This window comes from Chiloscyllium plagiosum, unplaced genomic scaffold (genome assembly GCF_037043375.1).
Source record: "Chiloscyllium plagiosum isolate Xiang-an unplaced genomic scaffold, Cpla_swu_hap1 HiC_scaffold_46, whole genome shotgun sequence".
NCBI classification, from domain to species: Eukaryota; Metazoa; Chordata; class Chondrichthyes; order Orectolobiformes; family Hemiscylliidae; genus Chiloscyllium; species Chiloscyllium plagiosum.
The window spans coordinates 5,323,033-5,350,974 of NW_028270184.1; the positions used below are offsets into that span (position 1 = coordinate 5,323,033).

Sequence of the window (27,942 nt, forward strand, 5' to 3'; positions counted from 1 at the left end):
GAGAGACCGAACAGGCTGGGGCTGTTTTCCCTGGAGTGTTGGGGGCTGAGGGGTGACCTTATACAGATTTATAAAATCATGATGGGCATGTTCCTAAGTATAACCTTTTATGTACAGCCTGATGTAATGTGCAAGCTGTAATATAACATAGAGCTAATCTGGTTTGTGTATAAACCATGATATAACATAGTACTGACCTGAATAACCAAGGTTTGTTCCCCAGGGTGGAGGAGTCCAAAACTAGAGGACTAGCCAAAATAAACACTAGCTACAACAGCTGGTGAAAGACTAGGATAATGTGAAGCTTGATACCATCCAGGATAAAGCAGCCTGTTTAAATGGCATCCCATCCACAAACATTCACTCTTTCATAGAGTCATAGAATCCCTACAGTGTGGAAACAGGCCCTTGGACTCAGCAAGTCCACACTGATCCTTCGAAGAGTATCCCACACACACCTATTCCCCTATTACTCTTCATTTACCTCTGACTCATGCACCTAACCTACATGTCCCTGAACACTATGGGGCAATTTAGCATGGCCCATTCACCCTGACCTGCACATCTTTGGATTGTGGGACGAAACCGGAGCACCCGGAGGAAACCCATCCAGACACGGGGAGGATATGCAAACTCCACACAGACAGTTGCCCGAGAGTGGGATCGAACTCAGGTCCCTAGTGCTGTGAGGCTGCAGTGCTAACCGCTGAGCCACCATGCTGCCCCTTTAGGAACTTACAGAAGCAGCAGTGCGCACCAACTACAGAAATTCACCAGAGATCCTTCAACCACTTAGACGAAACTCATGACCACTTCCATCGAGAAGGGCAACAGATACATAGGGACACTACCCCCTGCAAGTTCCCCTCAAACCACACGCCATCTTGACTCTTGAATTGTGGAGTAAAACCGACCGCATCTCAGGATTAGAGGATGCTTGGGGTTGTGATATTCCTTAACCAAATCGGCCAACTCTTGAAAGGTTTTAATATCTGGGAAACTTAGGCTCCAAATAACCAAAAAAGCTGCAGGTCCACAAGCTGTCAGGAGGATCACTGGCTGATTTTCATCTACCCCAATGTCATTTGCCTGGAAAAAAAACCATATTCTTTCTATACAACAGGCCCGGTTTTTAATGGCAAGATTGAACAAGTCAGACTTCCCAAGTAATAGCATGATGCCAGGAATGCTTACCCCAACTCAAAGACGAGCGAATTTCGTCAGCTTTGCTCTCGTCGCCACTGAAATAACTCCACAGAGGCCAATATCCCTTCACCAAGTCATCCTTTATTTACTTGTGGAGAGTCCTTGACACTGATCCAGCTCCCCTAGAGCCAGCACTCAGAGTGAGCGGGATGTCTGACCCTCCTGTTGTTATCAGTCAGCCAGGGCTCCCTGATAGGACTAGAGTAGCAGTCTCAATCAGGGAACTCATAATTTATAAGATCCACTCTGCGACATTCATGACAATCACTACATACAGGACATAAAGAAGCTAGAAAAAGATATATTATGTAGTTTATGAGCAATAGTTATGGGCAAACCTGTGATAAATAGATTATAGCGTCATTGGACCATTCAGCCGAACTCGTCCGTGCTGACCAGATATCCGAACCTAATCCAGTCCCATTTGCCAGCACTTGGGTCATATCCCTCTAAACCCTTTCAATTCATCCATCCAGCTGCCTTTTAAATGTAGCCATTGTACCAGCCTCTGGCAGCTCATTCCATACACGTACCACCCTCTGTGTGAAAAAGATGCCCCTTAGGTCCCTTTTAAATAATAATGTGCGAAAATATGAAATGGTTCATTTTGGGAGGAAGGAGTGAAAAGAAGCACTTTATCTGACATAGGGAGAGGTGACAGAGCTCTGAAATGCAGGGGACCTGTTTGTCTGAGTACATGAAATACAAAAGATTAGCATGCAGGTATAGCAAGTAGTGAGGAAAGCTAACAGAATGTTACCGTTTATCGCGAGGGGAACTAAATGTCTGTGTGGTGTTAGCACATTCTCCTGGGTGTGCATGGGTTTCCACCCATAGCCCAAGAGTGAGTGGATTAGATGGACTGGCTGTGCTAATTACCCATAGTGACCAGGGATGTACAGGTTAAGTGGATTAGCCATGGGGTAGGAAGTGTAACAGGGATAGGGTAGAGGGCTGGGTGTGGTTGGAATGGTCTTTAGAGGGTTCGTGTGGACTTGGAAGGCTGAATGACCTACTTCTACAGTGAAGAGATTTTATGATTATATGAAATACAAACATAGTGAAGTTACGCTTCAGTTGTACAAGGCACTGGTGAGACCACACCTGGGGTCCTTGGCACAGCTTTCCCTCATTACCAAATCTCCACAAATACAGTGCTCCCTTAGTGCTGACCGACAGCACTCCCTCAGTACTGACCCTCTGACAGTGTAGCATTCCCTCAGTACTGACCCTCCGACAGTGCAGCATTCCCTCAGTACTGACCCACCGACAGTGCAGCCCTCCCTCAGTACTGACACACCGACAGTGCAGCATTCCCTCAGTACTGACCCTCCGACAGTGCAGCACTCCCTCAGCACTGACCCACTGACAGTGCAGCATCCTTCAGTACTGACCCTTTAACAGTGCGGCACTCCCTCAGTAACGACCGTCTGACAGAGCAGCACTCCCTCAGTACTGACCCTCTGACAGTGCAGCACTCCCTCAGCACTGACCCTTTGACAGTGCAGCACTCCCTCAGTACTGACCCTCTGACAGTGCTGCACTCCCTCAGTACTGACCCTCTGACAGTGCAGCACTCCCTCAGTACTGACCCTCCGACAGTGCTGCACACCCTCAGTACTGACCCTCTGACAGTGATGCACGCCCTCAGTACTGACTCTCTGACAGTGCTGCACTCCCTCAGTACTGACACACCGACAGTGCTGCACGCCCTCAGTACTGATCCTCCGACAGTGCTGCACTCCCTCAGCACAGACCCTCTGACAGTGCTGCACTCCCTCAGTACTGATCCTCTGACAGTGCTGCACACCCTCAGTAATGACCCTCTGACAGTGATGCACACCCTCAGTACTGACTCTCTGACAGTGCTGCACTCCCTCAGTACTGACACACCGACAGTGCTGCACTCCCTCAGCACAGACCCTCTGACAGTGCTGCACTCCCTCAGTACTGACCCTCTGACAGTGCTGCATTCCCTCAGTACTGACCCTCCGACAGTGCGGCACTCCTTCAGTACTGACCCTCGGACATTGCGGCACTCCCTCAGTACTGACCCTCTGACAGTGCAGCACTCCCTCAGTAATGACCGTCCGGCAGTGCTGCACTCCCTCAGTACTGACCCTCTGACAGTGCGCCATTCCCTAAGTTCTGACACTCTGACAGTGCTGCACTCCCTTAGGACTGATACTCTGACAGTGCTGCACTCCCTCAGCACTGACTCTCTGACAGTGCTGCACTCCCTCAGTACTGATTCTCTGACAGTGCTGCACTCCCTCAGTACTGACCCTCTGACAGTGCAGCACTCCCTCAGTACTGACCCTCGGACGGTGCAGCATTCCTTCAGTACTGATCGTCTGTCAGGGCTGCACTCCCTCAGTACTGACCCTCTGACAGTGCAGTACTCCCTCAGTACTAACCGTCTGACAGTGCTGCACTCCCTCAGTACCTACCCTTTGACAGTGCAGCATTCCCTCAGTAGTGACTCTCCGACACTGCCCTCTCCCTCAGTACTGACTCTCTGACAGTGCAGTACTCCCTCAGTACTGAACCTCCGACAGTGCAGCACTCCCTCAGTACTGACCCTCTGACAGTGCAGAACTCCCTCAGTACTGACCCTCTCACAGTCCAGCACTCCCTCAGTACTGACCCCCTGACAGTGTAGCATTCCCTCAGTACTGACCCTCTGACAGTGCAGCATTCTCTCAGTACTGACCCTTTCACAGTTCAGCACTCCCTCAGTACTGACCCTCTGACAGTGCAGCATTCCCTCATTACTGACTCGCTGACAGTGCTGCACTCCCTCAGTACTGACCCCTGACAGTGCAGCATTCCCTCAGTCCTGACCCTCTGACAGTGCAGCATTCCCTCAGTACTGACCCTTTCACAGTCCAGCTCTCCCTCAGAACTGTCCCTCTTACAGTGCTGCACTGCCTAGAACTGTCCCTCTGACAGTGCTGTACTCCCTCAGAACTGTCCCTCTGACAGTGCTGCACTGCCTCAGAACTGTCCCTCTGACAGTGCTGCACTGCCTCAGAACTGTCCCTCTGACAGTGCTGCACTGCCTCAGAACTGTCCCTCTGACAGTGCTGCACTCCCTCAGTACTGATCCTCTGACAGTGCTGCTGACCCTCCGAAGTGCAGCACTCCCTCAGTAATGACCCTCTGACAGTGCTGCACTGCCTCAGTACTGTCCCACTGACAGTGCTGCACTGCCTCAGAACTGTCCTTCCGACAGTGCTGCACTGCCTCAGTACTGACCCTCTGACAGTGCAGCATTTCCTCAGTACTGACCGTCTGACAGTGCAGCATTCCCTTAGTACTAACCCTCCGACAGTGCAGCACTCCCTCAGTAGTGACTCTCCGACACTGCCCTCTCCCTCAGTACTGACTCTCTGACAGTGCAGTACTCCCTCAGTACTGAACCTCCGACAGTGCAGCACTCCCTCAGTACTATCCCTCTGACAGTGCAGCATTCCCTCAGTACTAACCCTCCGACAGTGCAGCACTCCCTCAGTAGTGACTCTCCGACACTGCCCTCTCCCTCAGTACTGACTCTCTGACAGTGCAGTACTCCCTCAGTACTGAACCTCCGACAGTGCAGCACTCCCTCAGTACTGACCCTCTGAAAGTGCAGCATTCCTTCAGTACTGATCGTCTGTCAGGGCTGCACTCCCTCAGTACTGACCCTCTGACAGTGCAGTACTCCCTCAGTACTGACCCTCTGATAGTGCTGCACTCCCTTAGTACCTACCTTTTGACAGTGCAGCATTCCTTCAGTACTGATCGTCTGTCAGGGCTGCACTCCCTCAGTACTGATCCTCGGACAGTGCAGCACTCCGTCAGCACTGACCCTCTGACAGTGCAGCACTCTATCAGCACTGACTGTCTAACTGTGCTGAACACCCTCAGTAATGACCCTCTGACAGTACAGCATTCCCTCAGCACTGACACTCCGACAGTGCAGCACTCCCTCAGTACTGACCCTCTGACAGTCCAGCACTCCCTTAATACTGACACTCTGATGGTGCAGCACTCTCTCAGTTCCGACCCTCGGACAGTTCTGCACTGCCTCAGCACAGACTCTCCGACAGTGCAGCACTCCCTCAGTACTGACCGTCTGACAGTGCTGTACTCCCACAGTACTGACCGTCTGACAGTGCTGCATTCCCTCAGTACCTACCCTTTGACAGTGCAGCATTCCCTCAGTACTGACCCTCTGACAGTGCAGAACTCCCTCAGTACTGACCCTCTCACAGTCCAGCACTCCCTCAGTACTGACCCCCTGACAGTGTAGCATTCCCTCAGTACTGACCCTCTGACAGTGCAGCATTCCCTCATTACTGACTCGCTGACAGTGCTGCACTCCCTCAGTACTGACCCCTGACAGTGCTGCACTGCCTCAGAACTGTCCCTCTGACAGTGCTGCACTGCCTCAGAACTGTCCCTCTGACAGTGCTGCACTGCCTCAGAACTGTCCCTCTGACAGTGCTGCACTGCCTCAGAACTGTCCCTCTGACAGTGCAGCACTCCCTCAGTAGTGACTCTCCGACACTGTCCTCTCCCTCAGTACTGACTCTCTGACAGTGCAGTACTCCCTCAGTACTGAACCTCCGACAGTGCAGCACTCCCTCAGTACTGACCCTCTGACAGTGCAGCATTCCTTCAGTACTGATCGTCTGTCAGGGCTGCACTCCCTCAGTACTGACCCTCTGACAGTGCAGTACTCCCTCAGTACTGACCCTCTGACAGTGCAGTACTCCCTCAGTACTGACCCTCTGATAGTGCTGCACTCCCTTAGTACCTACCTTTTGACAGTGCAGCATTCCTTCAGTACTGATCGTCTGTCAGGGCTGCACTCCCTCAGTACTGATCCTCGGACAGTGCAGCACTCCGTCAGCACTGACCCTCTGACAGTGCAGCACTCTATCAGCACTGACTGTCTAACTGTGCTGAACACCCTCAGTAATGACCCTCTGACAGTGCAGCATTCCCTCAGCACTGACACTCCGACAGTGCAGCACTCCCTCAGTACTGACCCTCTGACAGTCCAGCACTCCCTCAATACTGACACTCTGATGGTGCAGCACTCTCTCAGTTCCGACCCTCGGACAGTTCTGCACTGCCTCAGCACAGACTCTCCGACAGTGCAGCACTCCCTCAGTACTGACCATCTGACAGTGCTGTACTCCCACAGTACTGACCGTCTGACAGTGCTGCATTCCCTCAGTACCTACCCTTTGACAGTGCAGCATTCCCTCAGTACTGACCCTCTGACAGTGCAGCACTCCCTCAGTACTGTTCCTCTGACAGTGCAGCATTCCCTCAGTACTGAACCTCTGACAGTGCAGCATTCCCACAGTAATGACCCTCTGACAGTGCAGCACTCCCTCAGTACTGATCCCCGGACAGTGCTGCACTCCCTCAGTACTGACCCTCTGACAGTGCAGCATTCCCTCAGTAATGACCCTCTGACAGTGCAGCACTCCCTCAGTGCTGACCCTCTGACTGTGCTGCACTCCCTCAGTACTGACCCTCTGACAGTGCGCCATTCCCTCAGTACTGACCCTCTGACAGTGCTGCACTCCCTCAGTACTGACCCCCTGACAGTGCACCATCCCTTAGTACTGACCCTCTGACAGTGCTGCATTCCCTCAGTACTGACCCTCTCACAGTCCAGCACTCCCTCAGTACTGTCCCTCTGACAGTGCAGCACTCCGTCAGCACTGACCATCTGACAGTGCAGCACTCTATCAGCACTGACTGTCTAACTGTGCTGAACACCCTTGATCCTCTGACAGTGCAGCATTCCCTCAGCACTGACACTCCGACAGTGCAGCACTCCCTCAGTACTGACCCTCTGACAGTTCTGCACTGCCTCATCACAGAATCTCCGACAGTGCAGCACTCCCTCAGTACTGACCATCTGACAGTGCTGCACTCCCTCAGTACTGACCCTCTGACAGTGCAGCACTACCTCAGTACAGTCCCTCTGACAGTGCAGCACTCCCTCAGTACTGACCCTGACAGTGCAGCATTCCCACAGTAATGACCCTCTGACAGTGCAGCACTCCCTCAGTACTGTCCCTCTGACAGTGCTGCACTCCCTCAGTACTGACCCTCCGAAGTGCAGCACTCCCTCAGTAATGACCCTCTGACAGTGCAGCACTCCCTAAGTACTGATCCTCTGACAGTGCTGCTCTCCCTCAGTACTGACCCTCTGACAGTGCAGTATTCCCTCAGTACTGACCGTCTGACAGTGCAGCATTCCCTCAGTACTAACCCTCCGAAAGTGCAGCACTCCCTCAGTACTGACTCTCCGACACTGCCCTCTCCCACAGCACTGACTCTCTGACTGTGCAGCACTTCGTCAGTACTGACCCTCTGACAGTGCAGCATTCCCTCAGTACTGATGCTCGGAAAGTGTTGCACTCCCTCAGTACTGATCCTCGGACAGTGCAGCGCTCCGTCAGCACTGACCCTCTGACAGTGCAGCACTCTATCAGCACTGACTGTCTAACTGTGCTGAACACCCTCAGTAATGACCCTCTGACAGTGCAGCATTCCCTCATTACTGACTCGCTGACAGTGCTGCACTCCCTCAGTACTGACCCCTGACAGTGCAGCATTCCCTCAGTCCTGACCCTCTGACAGTGCAGCATTCCCTCAGTACTGACCCTTTCACAGTCCAGCTCTCCCTCCGAACTGTCCCTCTTACAGTGCTGCACTGCCTAGAACTGTCCCTCTGACAGTGCTGTACTCCCTCAGAACTGTCCCTCTGACAGTGCTGCACTGCCTCAGAACTGTCCCTCTGACAGTGCTGCACTGCCTCAGAACTGTCCCTCTGACAGTGCTGCACTGCCTCAGAACTGTCCCTCTGACAGTGCTGCACTCCCTCAGTACTGATCCTCTGACAGTGCTGCTCTCCCTCATTACTGACCCTCCGAAGTGCAGCACTCCCTCAGTAATGACCCTCTGACAGTGCTGCACTGCCTCAGTACTGTCCCACTGACAGTGCTGCACTGCCTCAGAACTGTCCTTCCGACAGTGCTGCACTGCCTCAGTACTGACCCTCTGACAGTGCAGCATTCCCTCAGTACTGACCGTCTGACAGTGCAGCATTCCCTTAGTACTAACCCTCCGACAGTGCAGCACTCCCTCAGTAGTGACTCTCCGACACTGCCCTCTCCCTCAGTACTGACTCTCTGACAGTGCAGTACTCCCTCAGTACTGAACCTCCGACAGTGCAGCACTCCCTCAGTACTGACCCTCTGACAGTGCAGCATTCCTTCAGTACTGATCGTCTGTCAGGGCTGCACTCCCTCAGTACTGACCCTCTGACAGTGCAGTACTCCCTCAGTACTGACCCTCTGACAGTGCAGCACTCCCTTAGTACCTACCTTTTGACAGTGCAGCATTCCTTCAGTACTGATCGTCTGTCAGGGCTGCACTCCCTCAGTACTGATCCTCGGACAGTGCAGCATTCCCTCAGTACTGATCCTCGGACAGTGCAGCACTCCATCAGCACTGACCCTCTGACAGTGCAGCACTCTATCAGCACTGACTGTCTAACTGTGCTGAACACCCTCAGTAATGACCCTCTGACAGTGCAGCATTCCCTCAGCACTGACAATCCGACAGTGCAGCACTCCCTCAGTACTGACCCTCTGACAGTGCAGCATTCCCTCAGCACTGACACTCCGACAGTGCAGCACTCCCTCAGTACTGACCCTCTGACAGTCCAGCACTCCCTTAATACTGACACTCTGATGGTGCAGCACTCTCTCAGTTCCGACCCTCGGACAGTTCTGCACTGCCTCAGCACAGACTCTCCGACAGTGCAGCACTCCCTCAGTACTGACCGTCTGACAGTGCTGTACTCCCTCAGTACTGACCGTCTGACAGTGCTGCATTCCCTCAGTACCTACCCTTTGACAGTGCAGCATTCCCTCAGTACTGACCCTCTGACAGTGCAGCACTCCCTCAGTACTGTCCCTCTGACAGTGCAGCATTCCCTCAGTACTGAACCTCTGACAGTGCAGCATTCCCACAGTAATGACCCTCTGACAGTGCAGCACTCCCTCAGTACTGATCCCCGGACAGTGCTGCACTCCCTCAGTACTGACCCTCTGACAGTGCAGCATTCCTTCAGTACTGATCGTCTGTCAGGGCTGCACTCCCTCAGTACTGACCCTCTGACAGTGCAGTACTCCCTCAGTACTGACCCTCTGATAGTGCTGCACTCCCTCAGTACTGACCCTTTGACAGTGCAGCATTCCCACAGTAATGACCCTCTGACAGTGCAGCACTCCCTCAGTACTGACCCTCTGACAGTGCAGCATTCCCTCAGTAATGACCCTCTGACAGTGCAGCACTCCCTCAGTGCTGACCCTCTGACTGTGCTGCACTCCCTCAGTACTGACCCTCTGACAATGCGCCATTCCCTCAGTACTGACCCTCTGACAGTGCTGCACTCCCTCAGTACTGACCCCCTGACAGTGCAGCATTCCCTTAGTACTGACCCTCTGACAGTGCTGCATTCCCTCAGTACTGACCCTCTCACAGTCCAGCACTCCCTCAGTACTGTCCCTCTGACAGTGCAGCACTCCGTCAGCACTGACCATCTGACAGTGCAGCACTCTATCAGCACTGACTGTCTAACTGTGCTGAACACCCTCAGTAATGACCCTCTGACAGTTTAGGATTCCCTCAGCACTGACACTCCGACAGTGCAGCACTCCCTCAGTACTGACACTCTGACAGTCCAGCACTCCCTCAATACTGACCCTCTGATGGTGCAGCACTCTCTCAGTTCCGACCCTCGGACAGTTCTGCACTGCCTCAGCACAGACTCTCCGACAGTGCAGCACTCCCTCAGTACTGAACGTCTGACAGTGCTGTACTCCCTCAGTACTGACCGTCTGACAGTGCTGTACTCCCTCAGTACTGACCGTCTGACAGTGCTGCATTCCATCAGTACCTACCCTTTGACAGTGCAGCATTTCCTCAATACTGACCCTCTGACAGTGCAGCACTCCCTCAGTACTGTCCCTCTGACAGTGCAGCATTCCCTCAGTACTGAACCTCTGACAGTGCAGCATTCCCACAGTAATGACCCTCTGACAGTGCAGAACTCCCTCAGTACTGATCCCCGGACAGTGCAGCGCTCCGTCAGCACTGACCCTCTGACAGTGCAGCACTCTATCAGCACTGACTGTCTAACTGTGCTGAACACCCTCAGTCCTGACCCTCCGACAGTGCAGCACTCCCTCAGTACTGACACTCTTATGTTGCAGCACTCTCTCAGTCCTGACACTCTGACAGTGCTGCACTGCCTCAGCACAGACTCTCCGAGAGTGCTGCACTCCCTCAGAACTGTCCCTCTGACAGTGCTGCACTGCCTCAGAACTGTCCCTCTGACAGTGCTGCACTGCCTCAGAACTGTCCCTCTGACAGTGCTGCACTCCCTCAGTACTGATCCTCTGACAGTGCTGCTCTCCCTCAGTACTGACCCTCCGAAGTGCAGCACTCCCTCAGTAATGACCCTCTGACAGTGCTGCACTGCCTCAGTACTGTCCCACTGACAGTGCTGCACTGCCTCAGAACTGTCCTTCCGACAGTGCTGCACTGCCTCAGTACTGACCCTCTGACAGTGCAGCATTTCCTCAGTACTGACCGTCTGACAGTGCAGCATTCCCTCAGTGCTGACCCTCTGACTGTGCTGCACTCCCCCAGTACTGACCCTCTGACAGTGCGCCATTCCCTCAGTACTGACCCTCTGACAGTGCTGCACTCCCTCAGTACTGACCCCCTGACAGTGCAGCATTCCCTTAGTACTGACCCTCTGACAGTGCTGCATTCCCTCAGTACTGACCCTCTCACAGTCCAGCACTCCCTCAGTACTGTCCCTCTGACAGTGCAGCACTCCGTCAGCACTGACCATCTGACAGTGCAGCACTCTATCAGCACTGACTGTCTAACTGTGCTGAACACCCTCGATCCTCTGACAGTGCAGCATTCCCTCAGCACTGACACTCCGACAGTGCAGCACTCCCTCAGTACTGACCCTCTGACAGTGCTGCACTGCCTCAGCACAGAATCTCCGACAGTGCAGCACTCCCTCAGTACTGACCATCTGACAGTGCTGCACTCACTCAGTACTGACCCTCTGACAGTGCAGCACTACCTCAGTACAGTCCCTCTGACAGTGCAGCACTCCCTCAGTACTGACCCTGACAGTGCAGCATTCCCACAGTAATGACCCTCTGACAGTGCAGCACTCCCTCAGTACTGTCCCTCTGACAGTGCTGCACTCCCTCAGTACTGACCCTCCAAAGTGCAGCTCTCCCTCAGTAATGACCCTCTGACAGTGCAGCACTCCCTAAGTACTGATCCTCTGACAGTGCTGCTCTCCCTCAGTACTGACCCTCTGACAGTGCAGTATTCCCTCAGTACTGACCGTCTGACAGTGCAGCATTCCCTCAGTACTAACCCTCCGAAAGTGCAGCACTCCCTCAGTACTGACTCTCCGACACTGCCCTCTCCCACAGCACTGACTCTCTGACTGTGCAGCACTTCGTCAGTACTGACCCTCTGACAGTGCAGCATTCCCTCAGTACTGATGCTCGGAAAGTGTTGCACTCCCTCAGTACTGATCCTCGGACAGTGCAGCGCTCCGTCAGCACTGACCCTCTGACAGTGCAGCACTCTATCAGCACTGACTGTCTAACTGTGCTGAACACCCTCAGTAATGACCCTCTGACAGTGTAGGATTCCCTCAGCACTGACACTCCGACAGTGCAGCACTCCCTCAGTACTGACACTCTGACAGTCCAGCACTCCCTCAATACTGACCCTCTGATGGTGCAGCACTCTCTCAGTTCCGACCCTCGGACAGTTCTGCACTGCCTCAGCACAGACTCTCCGACAGTGCAGCACTCCCTCAGTACTGAACGTCTGACAGTGCTGTACTCCCTCAGTACTGACCGTCTGACAGTGCTGTACTCCCTCAGTACTGACCGTCTGACAGTGCTGCATTCCATCAGTACCTACCCTTTGACAGTGCAGCATTTCCTCAATACTGACCCTCTGACAGTGCAGCACTCCCTCAGTACTGTCCCTCTGACAGTGCAGCATTCCCTCAGTACTGAACCTCTGACAGTGCAGCATTCCCACAGTAATGACCCTCTGACAGTGCAGAACTCCCTCAGTACTGATCCCCGGACAGTGCTGCACTCCCTCAGTACTGACCCTCTGACAGTGCAGCACTCCCGCAGTACTGACCCTCTGACAGTGCAGCATTCCCACAGTAATGACCCTCTGACAGTGCAGCACTCCCTCAGTACTAACCCTCTGACAGTGCTGCACTCCCTCAGTACTGACCCTCCGAAGTGCAGCACTCTCTCAGTAATGACCCTCTGACAGTGCTGCACTGCCTCAGAACTGTCCCTCAGACAGTGCAACACTGCCTCAGAACTGTCCCTCTGACAGTACTGCACGCCCAGAGTACTGATCCTCTGACAGTGCTGCTCTCCCTCAGTACTGACCCTCTGACAGTGCAGTATTCCCTCAGTACTGACCGTCTGACAGTGCAGCATTCCCTCAGTACTAACCCTCCGACAGTGCAGCACTCCCTCAGTACTGACTCTCCAACACTGCCCTCTCCCACAGCACTGACTCTCTGACAGTGCACTACTCCCTCAGTATTGACCCTACGACAGTGCAGCACTCCCTCAGCACTGACTCTCCGACTGTGCTGCAATTCGTCAGTACTGACCCTCTGACAGTGCAGCATTCCCTCAGGACTGATCCTCGGACAGTGTTGCACTCCCTCAGTACTGATCCTCGGACAGTGCAGCACTCCGACAGCACTGACCCTCTGACATTGCAGCACTCTATCAGCACTGACTGTCTAACTGTGCTGAACACCCTCAGTCCTGACCCTCCGACAGTGCAGCACTCCCTCAGTACTGACACTCTGATGGTGCAGCACTCTCTCAGTCCTGACCCTCTGACAGTGCTGCACTGACTCAGCACAGACACTCCGACAGTGCAGCACTCCCTCAGTACTGACCCTCTGACAGTGCAGCACTCCCTCAGTACTGACCCTCTGACAGTGCTGCACTGCCTCAGCACAGACTCTCCGACAGTGCAGCACTCCCTCAGTACTGACCGTCTGACAGGGCTGCATTCCCTCAGTACTGACCGTCTGACAGTGCGGCATTCCCTCAGTACTGACCCTCTGACAGTGCAGCACTCCCTCAGTACTGTCCCTCTGACAGTGCTGTATTCCCTCAGTACTGAACCTCTGACAGTGCAGCATTCCCACAGTAATGACCCTCTGACAGTGCAGCACTCCCTCAGTACTGGTCCCCGGACAGTGCTGCACTCCCTCAGTTCTGACCCTCTGACAGTGCAGCATTCCCTCAGTAATGACCCTCTGACAGTGCAGCACTCCCTCTGTACTGACCCTCTGACAGTGCTGCACTCCCTCAGTACTGACCCTCTGACAGTGTGCCATTCCCTCAGTACTGACCCTCTGACAGTGCTGCACTCCCTCAGTACTGACCCCCAGACAGTGCAGCATTCCCTCAGTACTGACCCCCTGAGAGTGCTGCATTCCCTCAGTACTGACCCTCTCACAGTCCAACACTCCCTCAGTACTGTCCCTCTGACAGTGCAGCATTCCCTCAGTACTGACCCTCTGATAGTGCAGCATTCCCTCAGTAATGACCCTCTGACAATGCAGCACTCCCTCAGTTCTAACCCTCTGACAGTGCTGCACTCCCTCAGTACTGACCCTCTGACAGTGCTGCATTCCCTCAGCACTGATCGCCTGTCAGGGTTGCACTCTCTCAGTACTGACCCTCTGACAGTGCTGCTTTGCCTCAGAACTGTCCCTCTGACAGTGCTGCACTGCCTCAGAACTGTCCCTCTGACAGGGCAGCACTCCCTCAGTACTGACTGCCTGACAGTGCAGCATTCCCTCAGTACTGACCCTCTGACAGTGCAGCATTCCCTCAGTACTGACCCTCTCACAGTGCAGCACTCCCTCAGTAATGACCCTCTGACAGTGCAGCACTCCCTCAGTACTGACTCTCCGACACTGCCCTCTCCCACAGCACTGACTCTCTGACAGTGCACTACTCCCTCAGTATTGACCCTCCGACAGTGCAGCACTCCCTCAGCACTGACTCTCTGACTGTGCTGCACTTCGTCAGTACTGACCTTCTGACAGTGCAGCATTCCCTCAGTACTGATCCTCGGACAGTGTTGCACTCCCTCAGGACTGATCCTCGGACAGTGCAGCACTCCGACAGCACTGACCCTCTGACATGCAGCACTCTATCAGCACTGACTGTCTAACTGTGCTGAACACCCTCAGTCCTGACCCTCCGACAGTGCAGCACTCTCTCAGTACTGACACTCTGATGGTGCAGCACTCTCTCAGTCCTGACCCTCTGACAGTGCTGCACTGCCTCAGCACAGACTCTCCGAGAGTGCTGCACTCCCTCAGTACTGACCCTCTGACAGTGCAGCATTCCCTCAGTACTGACCCTCTGACAGTGCAGCACTCCCTCAGAACTGACCCTCTGACAGTGCAGCATTCCCTCAGTACTGACCCTCTGGCAGTGCAGCACTCCCTCAGTACTGACCCTTTGACAGTGCTGCACTCCCTCTGTACTGACCCTCTGACAGTGCAGAACTCCCTCAGTACTGACCCTCTGACAGTGCAGCACTCCCTCAGTACTGACCCTCTGACAGTGCAGCATTCCCTCAGTACTGACCCTCTGGCAGTGCAGCACTCCCTCAGTACTGACCCTCTGACAGTGCAGCATTCCCACAGTAATGACCCTCTGACAGTGCAGCACTCCCTCAGTACTGACCCTCTGACAGTGCTGCACTCCCTCAGTACTGACCCTCTGACAGTGCGCCATTCCCTCAGTACTGACCCTCTGACAGTGCAGCACTCCCTCAGTACTGACCCCCTGACAGTGCAGCACTCCCTCAGTACTGACCCTCTGACAGTCCAGCACTCCCTCAGTACTGTCCCTCTGACAGTGCAGCATTCCCTCAGTACTGACCCTCTGATAGTGCAGCATTCCCTCAGTACTGACCCTCTGACAGTGCTGCACTCCCTCAGTACTGACCCTCTGACAGGGCAGCATTCCCTCAGTAATGACCCCCTGACAGTGCAGCATTCCCTCAGTACTGACCCTCTGACAGTGCTGCATTCCCTCAGTACTGACCCTCTCACAGTCCAGGACTCCCTCAGTCCTGTGCCTCTGACAGTGCAGCATTCCCTCAGTACTGACCCTCTGACAGTGCTGCACTGCCTCAGCACAGACTCTCCGAGAGTGCTGCACTCCCTCAGTACTGACCCTCTGATAGTGCAGCATTCCCTCAGTACTGATCGTCTGTCAGGGCTGCACTCCCTCAGTACTGACCCTCTGACAGTGCTGCACTGCCTCAGAACTGTCCCTCTGACAGTGCAGCACTCCCTCAGTACTGATCGTCTGTCAGGGCTGCACTCCCTCAGTACTGACCCCCTGACAGTGCTGCATTCCCTCAGTACTGACCCTCTGACAGTGCAGCATTCCCTCAGTACTGACCCTCTGATAGTGCAGCATTCCCTCAGTAATGACCCTCTGACAGTGGAGCACTCCCTCAGTACTGACCCTCTGACAGTGCAGCACTCCCTCAGTACTGACCCTCTGACAGTGCAGCATTCCCTCAGCACTGATCGTCTGACAGTGCTGCACTGCCTCAGAACTGTCCCCCCGACAGTGCAGCACTCCCTCAGTACTGACCCTCTGACAGTGCTGCACTGCCTCAGTCCTGACCCTCTGATAGTGCTACACGCCCTCAGTACTGATACTCTGACAGTGCAGCACTACCCTCAGCACAGACCCTCTGACAGTGCAGCACTCCCTCAGTACTGATCCTCTGACAGTGCTGCACACCCTCAGTACTGACCCTCTGACAGTGCTGCACTCCCTCAGTACTGACCCTCTGACAGTGCTGCACGCCCTCAGTACTGATCCTCTGACAGTGCTGCACACTCTCAGTAATGACCCTCTGACAGTGCTGCATTCCCTCAGTACTGTCCCTCTGACAGTGCAGCACTCCCTCAGTACTGTCCCTCTGACAGTGCTGCACTCCCTCAGTACTGACCCTCTGACAGTGCTGCACTCCCTCAGTACTGACCCTCTGACAGTGCAGCATTCCCTCAGCACTGATCCTCTGACAGTGCAGCACTGCCTCAGTCATGACCCTCTGACAGTGCTGCACTGCCTCAGTACTGACCCTCTGACAGTGCTGCACGCCCTCAGTACTGACCCTCTGACAGTGCAGCACTCCCTCAGCACTGATCGTCTGTCAGTGCTGCACTCCCTCAGTACTGACTCTCTGACAGTGCTGCACTGCCTCAGAACTGTCCCTCTGACAGTGCTGCACTGCCTCAGAACTGTCGCTCTGACAGTGCAGCACTCCCTCAGTACTGACCCCCTGACAGTGCTGCATTCCCTCAGTACTGACCCTCTGACAGTGCAGCATTCCCTCAGTACTGCCCCTCTGACAGTGCAGCATTCCCTCAGTACTGATCGTCTGTCAGGGCTGCACTCCCTCAGTACTGACCCTCTGACAGTGCTGCACTGCCTCAGAACTGACCCTCTGACAGTGCCGCACGCCCTCAGTACTGAACCTCTGATCGTGCAGCATTCCCTCAGTAATGACCCTCTGACAGTGGAGCACTCCCTCAGTACTGACCCTCTGACAGTGCAGCATTCCCTCAGTACTGATCGTCTGTCAGGGCTGCACTCCCTCAGTACTGACCCTCTGACAGTGCTGCACTGCCTCAGAACTGTCCCTCCGACAGTTCTGCACTGCCTCAGTACTGACCCTCTGACAGTGCCGCACGCCCTCAGTACTGATCCTCTGACAGTGCTGCTCTCCCTCAGTACTGACCGTCTGACAGTGCAGCATTCCCTTAGTACTGACCCACCGACAGTGCAGCACTCCCTCAATACTAACCCTCCGACAGTGCAGCACTCCCTCAGTACTGATCCTCCGACACTGCCCTCTCCCAAAGCACTGACTCTCTGACTGTGCAGTACTCCCTCAGTACTGACTCTCCGACAGTGCAGCACTCCCTCAGCACTGACTCTCTGACTGTGCTGCACTTCGTCAGTACTGACCCTCTGACAGTGCAGCACTCCCTCAGTACTGACCCTCTGACAGTGCTGCACTCCCTCAGTACTGACCCTCTGACAGTGCAGCATTCCCTCAGCACTGATCCTCTGACAGTGCAGCACTCTCTCAGCACTGACTGTCTAACTGTGCTGAACACCCTCAGTGTGGACACTCCGACAGTGCTGCACTCCCTCAGCACTGACCCTCTGGCAGTGCAGCATTCCCTCAGCACTGATCGTCTGTCAGGGCTGCACTCCCTCAGTACTGACCCTCTGACAGTGCTGCACTGCCTCAGAACTGTCCCTCTGACAGTGCTGCACTGCCTCAGAACTGTCGCTCTGACAGTGCAGCACTCTCTCAGTACTGACCCCCTGACAGTGCTGCATTCCCTCAGTACTGACCCTCTGACAGTGCAGCATTCCCTCAGTACTGTCCCTCTGACAGTGCAGCATTCCCTCAGTACTGATCGTCTGTCAGGGCTGCACTCCCTCAGTACTGACCCTCTGACAGTGCTGCACTGCCTCAGAACTGTCCCTCCGACAGTTCTGCACTGCCTCAGTACTGACCCTCTGACAGTGCCGCACGCCCTCAGTACTGAACCTCTGATCGTGCAGCATTCCCTCAGTAATGACCCTCTGACAGTGGAGCACTCCCTCAGTACTGACCCTCTGACAGTGCAGCATTCCCTCAGTACTGATCGTCTGTCAGGGCTGCACTCCCTCAGTACTGACCCTCTGACAGTGCTGCACTGCCTCAGAACTGTCCCTCCGACAGTTCTGCACTGCCTCAGTACTGACCCTCTGACAGTGCCGCACGCCCTCAGTACTGATCCTCTGACAGTGCTGCTCTCCCTCAGTACTGACCGTCTGACAGTGCAGCATTCCCTTAGTACTGACCCACCGACAGTGCAGCACTCCCTCAATACTAACCCTCCGACAGTGCTGCACTCCCTCAGTACTGATCCTCCGACACTGCCCTCTCCCAAAGCACTGACTCTCTGACTGTGCAGTACTCCCTCAGTACTGACCCTCCGACAGTGCAGCACTCCCTCAGCACTGACTCTCTGACTGTGCTGCACTTCGTCAGTACTGACCCTCTGACAGTGCAGCAGTCCTTCAGTACTGATCCTCGGACAGTGTTGCACTCCCTCAGTACTGATCCTCTGACAGTGCAGCACACCGTCAGCACTGACCCTCTGACAGTGCAGCACTCTCTCAGCACTGACTGTCTAACTGTGCTGAACACCCTCAGTGTGGACACTCCGACAGTGCTGCACTCCCTCAGCACTGACCCTCTGGCAGTGCAGCATTCCCTCAGTCCTGACCCTCTGACAGTGCTGCACTCCCTCAGTACTGACCCTCTGACAGTGCTGCACTCCCTCAGTACTGACCCTGAGACAGTGCAGCACTCCCTCAGTACTGGCACTCTGATGGTGCAGCACTCCCTTGGTTCTGACCCTCTGACAGTGCTGCACTCCCTCAGCACTGACCCTCTGGCAGTGCAGCATTCCCTCAGTCCTGACCCTCTGACAGTCCAGCACTCCCTCAGTAATGGCCCTCTGACAGTGCAGCATCCTTCAGTACTGACCCTTTAACAGTGCAGCACTCCCTCAGTACTGACCCTCTGACAGTGCAGCAATCCCTCAGTACTGACCCTCCGACAGTGCTGCACTCCCTCAGCACAGACCCTCTGACAGTGCAGCACTCCCTCAGTACTGACCCTCTGACAGTGCAGCTCTCCCTCAGTAATAACCCTCTGACAGTGCTGCACTGCCTCAGAACTGTCCCTCTGACAGTGTTGCACTGCCTCAGAACTGACCCTCCGACAGTGCTGCACTCCCTCAGTACTGACCCTCTGACAGTGCTGCACGCCCTCAGTACTGATCCTCCGACAGTGCTGCTCTCTCTCAGTACAGATCCTCTGACAGTGCAGCACTACCCTCAGCACAGACCCTCTAACAGTGCAGCACTCCCTCAGTACTGATCCTCTGACAGTGCTGCACACCCTCAGTACTGACCCTGTGACAGTGCTGCACTCCCTCAGTACTGACCCTCTGACAGTGCTGCACGCCCTCAGTACTGATCCTCTGACAGTGCTGCACACTCTCAGTAATGACCCTCTGACAGTGCTGCTTTCCCTCAGTAATGACCCTCTGACAGTGCAGCACTCCCACAGTACTGATCCTCTGACAGTGCTGCACACCCTCAGTACTGACCCTCTGAGAGTGCTGCACTCCCTCAGTACTGACCCTCTCACAGTGCAGCACTCCCTCAGTACTGACCCCCTGACAGTGCTGCTTTCCCTCAGTAATGACCCTCTGACAGTGCAGCACTCCCACAGTACTGATCCTCTGACAGTGCTGCACACCCTCAGTACTGACCCTCTGACAGTGCAGCACTCCCTCAGTACTGACCCTCTGACAGTGCTGCACTCCCTCAGTACTGACCCTCTGACAGTGCAGCATTCCCTCAGTACTGATCGTCTGTCAGGGCTGCACTCCCTCAGTACTGACCCTGACAGTACTGCACTGCCTCAGAACGGTCCCTCTGACAGTGCTGCACTGCCTCAGAACTGTCCCTCTGACAGTGCTGCACTGCCTCAGTTCTGACCCTCTGGCAGTGCTGCACTCCCTCAGTCCTGACCCTCTGAAAGTGCGGCACTCCCTCAGTAATGACCGTCTGACAGAGCAGCACTCCCTCAGTACTGACCCTCTGACAGTGCTGCAATCCCTCAGCACAGACCCTCTGACAGTGCAGCACTCCCTCAGTACTGACCCTCTGACAGTGCAGCTCTCCCTCAGTACTGACCCTCCGACAGTGCTGCACTCACTCAGCAAGGACCCACTGACAGTGCAGCACTCCCTCAGTAATGACCCTCTGACAGTGCTGCACACCCTCAGTACTGACCTCTGACAGTACTGCACACCCTCAGTACTGACTTTCTGACAGTGCTGCACTCCCTTAGTACTGACCCTCTGACAGTGCAGCACTCCCTCAGCACAGACCCTCTGACAGTGCTGCACGCCCTCAGTACTGATCCTCTGACAGTGCAGCACTCCCTCAGCACAGACCCTCTGACAGTGCAGCACTCCCTCAGTACTGGTCCTCTGACAGTGCTGCACACCCTCAGTACTGACCTTCTGACAGTGCTGCACTCCCTCAGTACTGACCCTCTGACAGTGCTGCACGCCCTCAGTACTGATCCTCTGACAGTGCAGCATTCCCTCAGCACAGACCCTCTGACAGTGCAGCACTCCCTCAGTACTGATCCTCTGACAGTGCTGCACACTCTCAGTACTGACCCTCTGACCGTGCTGCATTCCTTCAGTACTGATCCTCTGACAGTGCTGCACACTCTCAGTAATGACCCTCTGACAGTCCAGCACTCCCTCAGTACTGTCCCTCTGACAGTGCAGCATTCCCTCAGTACTGATCGTCTGTCAGGGCTGCACTCCCTCAGTACTGACCCTCTGACAGTACTGCACTGCCTCAGAACTGTCCCTCTGACAGTGCTGCTCTCGCTCAGTACTGATCCTCTGACAGTGCTGCACACTCTCAGTACTGACCGTCTGACAGTGCTGCATTCCCTCAGTAATGACCCTCTGACAGTCCAGCACTGCCTCAGAACTGTCCCTCTGACAGTGCAGCACTCCCTCAGCACTGACCCTCTGACAGTGCAGCACTCCGTCAGCACAGACCCTCTGACAGTGCAGCACTCCCTCAGTACTGATCCTCTGACAGTGCAGCACTCCCTCAGCACAGACCCTCTGACAGTGCTGCACACTCCCTCAGTACTGACCCTCTGACAGTGCTGCACGCCCTCAGTACTAATCCTCTGACAGTGCAGCACTCCCTCAGCAAGGACCCTCTGACAGTGCTGCACACTCTCAGTACTGACCCTCTGACAGTGCTGCATTCCCTCAGTAATGACCCTCTGACAGTCCAGCACTCCCTCAGTAATGTCCCTCTGACAGTGCAGCATTCCCTCAGTACTGATTGTCTGTCAGTGCTGCACTCCCTCAGTACTGACCCTCTGACAGTACTGCACTGCCACAGAACTGTCCCTATGACAGTGCTGCACTGCCTCAGAACTGTCCTCTGACAGTGCTGCACTGCCTCAGTACTGACCCTCTGACAGTGCTGCACGCCCTCAGTACTGATCCTCTGACAGTGCAGCACTCCCTCAGTACTGATCATCTGACAGTGCTGCACTCCCTCAGTAATGACCCTCTGACAGTGCTGCACTCCCTCAGTACTGACCCTCCGAAGTGCAGCACTCCCTCAGTAATGACCCTCTGACAGTGCTGCACTGCCTCAGTCCTGACCCTCTGATAGTGCTGCACGCCCTCAGTACTGATCCTCTGACAGTGCAGCACTAGCCTCAGCACAGACCCTCTGACAGTGCAGCACTCCCTCAGTACTGATCCTCTGACAGTGCTGCACACCCTCAGTACTGACCCTCTGACAGTGCTGCACTCCCTCAGTACTGACCCTCTGACAGTGCTGCACGCCCTCAGTACTGATCCTCTGACAGTGCTGCACACTCTCAGTAATGACCCTCTGACAGTGCTGCATTCCCTCAGTACTGTCCCTCTGACAGTGCAGCACTCCCTCAGTACTGTCCCTCTGACAGTGCTGCACTCCCTCAGTACTGACCGTCTGATAGTGCAGCACTCCCTCAGTACTGATCCGCTGACAGTGCAGCATTCCCTCAGTACTGACCCTCTGACAGTGCTGCACGCCCTCAGTACTGACCCTCTGACAGTGCAGCATTCCCTCAGTACTGACCCTCTGACAGTGCTGCACGCCCTCAGTACTGACCCTCTGACAGTGCAGCATTCCCTCAGCACAGATCGTCTGTCAGGGCTGCACTCCCTCAGTACTGACCCTCTGACATTGCTGCACTGCCTCAGTACTGTCCCTCTGACAGTGCTGCACTGCCTCAGAACTGTCCCTCTGACAGTGCAGCACTCCCTCAGTACTGACCCCCTGACAGTGCTGCATTCCCTCAGTACTGACCCTCTGACAGTGCAGCATTCCCTCAGTACTGTCCCTCTGACAGTGCAGCATTCCCTCAGTACTGAACCTCTGATCGTGCAGCATTCCCTCAGTAATGACCCTCTGACAGTGGAGCACTCCCTCAGTACTGACCCTCTGACAGTGCAGCATTCCCTCAGTACTGACCCTGTGACAGTGCTGCACTCCCTCAGTACTGACCCTCTGACAGTGCTGCACACTCTCAGTAATGACCCTCTGACAGTGCTGCACACTCTCAGTAATGACCCTCTGACAGTGCTGCTTTCCCTCAGTAATGACCCTCTGACAGTGCTGCACACCCTCAGTACTGACCCTCTGAGAGTGCTGCACTCCCTCAGTACTGACCCTCTCACAGTGCAGCACTCCCTCAGTACTGACCCCCTGACAGTGCTGCTTTCCCTCAGTAATGACCCTCTGACAGTGCAGCACTCCCACAGTACTGATCCTCTGACAGTGCTGCACACCCTCAGTACTGACCCTCTGACAGTGCAGCACTCCCTCAGTACTGACCCTCTGACAGTGCTGCACTCCCTCAGTACTGACCCTCTGACAGTGCAGCATTCCCTCAGTACTGATCGTCTGTCAGGGCTGCACTCCCTCAGTACTGACCCTGACAGTACTGCACTGCCTCAGAACGGTCCCTCTGACAGTGCTGCACTGCCTCAGAACTGTCCCTCTGACAGTGCTGCACTGCCTCAGAACTGTCCCTCCGACAGTGCTGCACTGCCTCAGTTCTGACCCTCTGGCAGTGCTGCACTCCCTCAGTCCTGACCCTCTGAAAGTGCGGCACTCCCTCAGTAATGACCGTCTGACAGAGCAGCACTCCCTCAGTACTGACCCTCTGACAGTGCTGCAATCCCTCAGCACAGACCCTCTGACAGTGCAGCACTCCCTCAGTACTGACCCTCTGACAGTGCAGCTCTCCCTCAGTACTGACCCTCCGACAGTGCTGCACTCACTCAGCAAGGACCCACTGACAGTGCAGCACTCCCTCAGTAATGACCCTCTGACAGTGCTGCACACCCTCAGTACTGACCTCTGACAGTACTGCACACCCTCAGTACTGACTTTCTGACAGTGCTGCACTCCCTTAGTACTGACCCTCTGACAGTGCAGCACTCCCTCAGCACAGACCCTCTGACAGTGCTGCACGCCCTCAGTACTGATCCTCTGACAGTGCAGCACTCCCTCAGCACAGACCCTCTGACAGTGCAGCACTCCCTCAGTACTGGTCCTCTGACAGTGCTGCACACCCTCAGTACTGACCCTCTGACAGTGCTGCACTCCCTCAGTACTGACCCTCTGACAGTGCTGCACGCCCTCAGTACTGATCCTCTGACAGTGCAGCATTCCCTCAGCACAGACCCTCTGACAGTGCAGCACTCCCTCAGTACTGATCCTCTGACAGTGCTGCACACTCTCAGTACTGACCCTCTGACCGTGCTGCATTCCTTCAGTACTGATCCTCTGACAGTGCTGCACACTCTCAGTAATGACCCTCTGACAGTCCAGCACTCCCTCAGTACTGTCCCTCTGACAGTGCAGCATTCCCTCAGTACTGATCGTCTGTCAGGGCTGCACTCCCTCAGTACTGACCCTCTGACAGTACTGCACTGCCTCAGAACTGTCCCTCTGACAGTGCTGCTCTCGCTCAGTACTGATCCTCTGACAGTGCTGCACACTCTCAGTACTGACCGTCTGACAGTGCTGCATTCCCTCAGTAATGACCCTCTGACAGTCCAGCACTGCCTCAGAACTGTCCCTCTGACAGTGCAGCACTCCCTCAGCACTGACCCTCTGACAGTGCAGCACTCCGTCAGCACAGACCCTCTGACAGTGCAGCACTCCCTCAGTACTGATCCTCTGACAGTGCAGCACTCCCTCAGCACAGACCCTCTGACAGTGCTGCACACTCCCTCAGTACTGACCCTCTGACAGTGCTGCACGCCCTCAGTACTAATCCTCTGACAGTGCAGCACTCCCTCAGCAAGGACCCTCTGACAGTGCTGCACACTCTCAGTACTGACCCTCTGACAGTACTGCACTGCCTCAGAACTGTCCCTCTGACATTGCTGCTCTCGCTCAGTACTGATCCTCTGACAGTGCTGCACACTCTCAGTACTGACCGTCTGACAGTGCTGCATTCCCTCAGTACTGACCCTCTGACAGTGCAGCATTCCCTCAGTACTGATCGTCTGTCAGGGCTGCACTCCCTCAGTACTGACCCTCTGACAGTGCTGCACTGCCTCAGAACTGTCCCTCCGACAGTTCTGCACTGCCTCAGTACTGACCCTCTGACAGTGCCGCACGCCCTCAGTACTGAACCTCTGATCGTGCAGCATTCCCTCAGTAATGACCCTCTGACAGTGCTGCACACCCTCAGTACTGACCCTCTGACAGTGCAGCACTCCCTCAGTACTGACCCTCTGACAGTGCTGCACTCCCTCAGTACTGACCCTCTGACAGTGCAGCATTCCCTCAGTACTGATCGTCTGTCAGGGCTGCACTCCCTCAGTACTGACCCTGACAGTACTGCACTGCCTCAGAACGGTCCCTCTGACAGTGCTGCACTGCCTCAGAACTGTCCCTCTGACAGTGCTGCACTGCCTCAGTTCTGACCCTCTGGCAGTGCTGCACTCCCTCAGTCCTGACCCTCTGAAAGTGCGGCACTCCCTCAGTAATGACCGTCTGACAGAGCAGCACTCCCTCAGTACTGAACCTCTGACAGTGCTGCAATCCCTCAGCACAGACCCTCTGACAGTGCAGCACTCCCTCAGTACTGACCCTCTGACAGTGCAGCTCTCCCTCAGTACTGACCCTCCGACAGTGCTGCACTCACTCAGCAAGGACCCACTGACAGTGCAGCACTCCCTCAGTAATGACCCTCTGACAGTGCTGCACACCCTCAGTACTGACCTCTGACAGTACTGCACACCCTCAGTACTGACTTTCTGACAGTGCTGCACTCCCTTAGTACTGACCCTCTGACAGTGCAGCACTCCCTCAGCACAGACCCTCTGACAGTGCTGCACGCCCTCAGTACTGATCCTCTGACAGTGCAGCACTCCCTCAGCACAGACCCTCTGACAGTGCAGCACTCCCTCAGTACTGGTCCTCTGACAGTGCTGCACACCCTCAGTACTGACCCTCTGACAGTGCTGCACTCCCTCAGTACTGACCCTCTGACAGTGCTGCACGCCCTCAGTACTGATCCTCTGACAGTGCAGCATTCCCTCAGCACAGACCCTCTGACAGTGCAGCACTCCCTCAGTACTGATCCTCTGACAGTGCTGCACACTCTCAGTACTGACCCTCTGACCGTGCTGCATTCCTTCAGTACTGATCCTCTGACAGTGCTGCACACTCTCAGTAATGACCCTCTGACAGTCCAGCACTCCCTCAGTACTGTCCCTCTGACAGTGCAGCATTCCCTCAGTACTGATCGTCTGTCAGGGCTGCACTCCCTCAGTACTGACCCTCTGACAGTACTGCACTGCCTCAGAACTGTCCCTCTGACAGTGCTGCTCTCGCTCAGTACTGATCCTCTGACAGTGCTGCACACTCTCAGTACTGACCGTCTGACAGTGCTGCATTCCCTCAGTAATGACCCTCTGACAGTCCAGCACTGCCTCAGAACTGTCCCTCTGACAGTGCAGCACTCCCTCAGCACTGACCCTCTGATAGTGCAGCACATCCTCAGCACAGACCCTCTGACAGTGCAGCACTCCCTCAGTACTGATCCTCTGACAGTGCAGCACTCCCTCAGCACAGACCCTCTGACAGTGCTGCACACTCCCTCAGTACTGACCCTCTGACAGTGCTGCACGCCCTCAGTACTAATCCTCTGACAGTGCAGCACTCCCTCAGCAAGGACCCTCTGACAGTGCTGCACACTCTCAGTACTGACCCTCTGACAGTGCTGCATTCCCTCAGTAATGACCCTCTGACAGTCCAGCACTCCCTCAGTAATGTCCCTCTGACAGTGCAGCATTCCCTCAGTACTGATTGTCTGTCAGTGCTGCACTCCCTCAGTACTGACCCTCTGACAGTACTGCACTGCCACAGAACTGTCCCTATGACAGTGCTGCACTGCCTCAGAACTGTCCTCTGACAGTGCTGCACTGCCTCAGTACTGACCCTCTGACAGTGCTGCACGCCCTCAGTACTGATCCTCTGACAGTGCAGCACTCCCTCAGTACTGATCATCTGACAGTGCTGCACTCCCTCAGTAATGACCCTCTGACAGTGCTGCACTCCCTCAGTACTGACCCTCCGAAGTGCAGCACTCCCTCAGTAATGACCCTCTGACAGTGCTGCACTGCCTCAGTCCTGACCCTCTGATAGTGCTGCACGCCCTCAGTACTGATCCTCTGACAGTGCAGCACTAGCCTCAGCACAGACCCTCTGACAGTGCAGCACTCCCTCAGTACTGATCCTCTGACAGTGCTGCACACCCTCAGTACTGACCCTCTGACAGTGCTGCACTCCCTCAGTACTGACCCTCTGACAGTGCTGCACGCCCTCAGTACTGATCCTCTGACAGTGCTGCACACTCTCAGTAATGACCCTCTGACAGTGCTGCATTCCCTCAGTACTGTCCCTCTGACAGTGCAGCACTCCCTCAGTACTGTCCCTCTGACAGTGCTGCACTCCCTCAGTACTGACCGTCTGATAGTGCAGCACTCCCTCAGTACTGATCCGCTGACAGTGCAGCATTCCCTCAGTACTGACCCTCTGACAGTGCTGCACGCCCTCAGTACTGACCCTCTGACAGTGCAGCATTCCCTCAGTACTGACCCTCTGACAGTGCTGCACGCCCTCAGTACTGACCCTCTGACAGTGCAGCATTCCCTCAGCACAGATCGTCTGTCAGGGCTGCACTCCCTCAGTACTGACCCTCTGACATTGCTGCACTGCCTCAGTACTGTCCCTCTGACAGTGCTGCACTGCCTCAGAACTGTCCCTCTGACAGTGCAGCACTCCCTCAGTACTGACCCCCTGACAGTGCTGCATTCCCTCAGTACTGACCCTCTGACAGTGCAGCATTCCCTCAGTACTGTCCCTCTGACAGTGCAGCATTCCCTCAGTACTGAACCTCTGATCGTGCAGCATTCCCTCAGTAATGACCCTCTGACAGTGGAGCACTCCCTCAGTACTGACCCTCTGACAGTGCAGCATTCCCTCAGTACTGACCCTGTGACAGTGCTGCACTCCCTCAGTACTGACCCTCTGACAGTGCTGCACGCCCTCAGTACTGATCCTCTGACAGTGCTGCACACTCTCAGGAATGACCCTCTGACAGTGCTGCTTTCCCTCAGTAATGACCCTCTGACAGTGCAGCACTCCCACAGTACTGATCCTCTGACAGTGCTGCACACCCTCAGTACTGACCCTCTGAGAGTGCTGCACTCCCTCAGTACTGACCCTCTCACAGTGCAGCACTCCCTCAGTACTGACCCCCTGACAGTGCTGCTTTCCCTCAGTAATGACCCTCTGACAGTGCAGCACTCCC

General features: G+C 55.1%; 1 long non-coding RNA gene across 1 annotated transcript in view; it reads right to left on the bottom strand.

Annotated features, from left to right (window-relative positions):
- Nucleotides 1-1,269: 1,269 nt before the first annotated feature.
- LOC148136198 (uncharacterized) overlaps nt 1,270-27,942 on the bottom strand; it is an 80,295-nt gene continuing 53,622 nt past the window's right edge. The window contains exon 2 of the long non-coding RNA XR_015754654.1: nt 1,270-1,404. This is a non-coding gene — a long non-coding RNA (uncharacterized LOC148136198). The remainder of the gene's footprint in view (nt 1,405-27,942) is intronic.